Source organism: Chaetura pelagica, unplaced genomic scaffold (assembly GCF_000747805.2).
Source record: "Chaetura pelagica isolate M959 unplaced genomic scaffold, ChaPel_1.0 scaffold1903, whole genome shotgun sequence".
In the NCBI taxonomy this organism is placed as follows: Eukaryota; Metazoa; Chordata; class Aves; order Apodiformes; family Apodidae; genus Chaetura; species Chaetura pelagica.
In genome coordinates, this window is record NW_009952844.1 from 12708 (window position 1) to 13803 (window position 1096).

The 1096-nt window shown below is 62.0% G+C and overlaps 1 protein-coding gene across 1 annotated transcript in view; it reads right to left on the reverse strand.

Annotated features, from left to right (window-relative positions):
- ATP5D (ATP synthase, H+ transporting, mitochondrial F1 complex, delta subunit) overlaps positions 1-1096 on the reverse strand; it is a gene marked incomplete at its 5' end in the record, with an annotated part of 6323 nt that overhangs the window by 334 nt on the left and 4893 nt on the right. The window lies entirely within an intron of this gene.

The window sequence follows — 1096 nt, forward strand, 5'->3', positions numbered from 1 at the left end:
ACTCCCCTGCCCCGCGCGGCCCCGCAGCACGTGGGGAGGGATGAGGCAGAGCCTCAGCGGGGGAGAGGGAAAAGGGGCCACGGGGTAACAGCCTGGCCTTGCCTCCCCCGAGACAGAAGTTGTTTGTTTGCAATGGAAGGCAGAGGCCACAGGTCGCTCTCCCCCGGGGCCACAGGCATCCAGCTGCTCCGGAGCTGCCTCGGCTGTCCCAGCCAGGCCCCTCCAGGGACCGCGGGATCCCGAGTCACCAGGCCCTGCTGCCATCTAGTGGCTCCGGGCAGGGACCCCCCACCAACCCCTCAGATCCGATGCCCCAGCACCAAAAGGGACAGTTGTCATGCCACTGCTCCCTGAAATCCTGGCACGACCCTTCCCCAGGGGAAGGTGCTGCCAGGAAGCTGCCAAGGACAGCAAGGAGCAGGGACTTGTCTTCAGTGCAGGTCTGGAAATCTCAGCCAGGATGTAGGTGACATTTACCTTAATTACTCCAGGGCTTTTACAAGGGCTTCATTAGCTTCTACTTTAATCTGAGCTTCTGCTTTAGCTGCTTCATCGGATGCTGCAGCCATCTCTGAAACAGCCTTCTCCAGGTTTGATTTTGCAGTCTGGACACAAGAGCACAAAGAATGTGTCATCAAGAGACCACCACAGGAGAGGGGGCTTGTCCTACAGCCCTGAGACACCCCTCCCCCACCTTGCTGCAGTCGTTGGCCTCACACTCGGGGCCCCACAGAGCAGGCCTCGCTGGCAGCAGGCACTTAGCAGGCACTTATCGACAGGCCCCGCTGGGAAAAATCTGCTCCCGAGCCTGAGAGGGGTGGGAGGGGCAAGATCAGCATCTGTCAGAGGGGAGGGGAGTGTCTGGAGAAGGGGGAACGGCTGCTCAGCTTCCTCTCCCTCAGAGCCTTGATCCCCCTCTGCGGGCGGCAGGGAAGCAGGGGGGAGGTGCAGCCCAGGGTCTTTCCACAGCCCCAGGAAGCTCCCGAGACACCCCCGGGTGAAGTGGGGAGCAGACCCCCTTCCAGCAGGGAGGCAGGGGCCAGGGGACTCACCGCCAGGTCCAGCATGTCCATGGTCACTGCCTACTCTGCCAGCA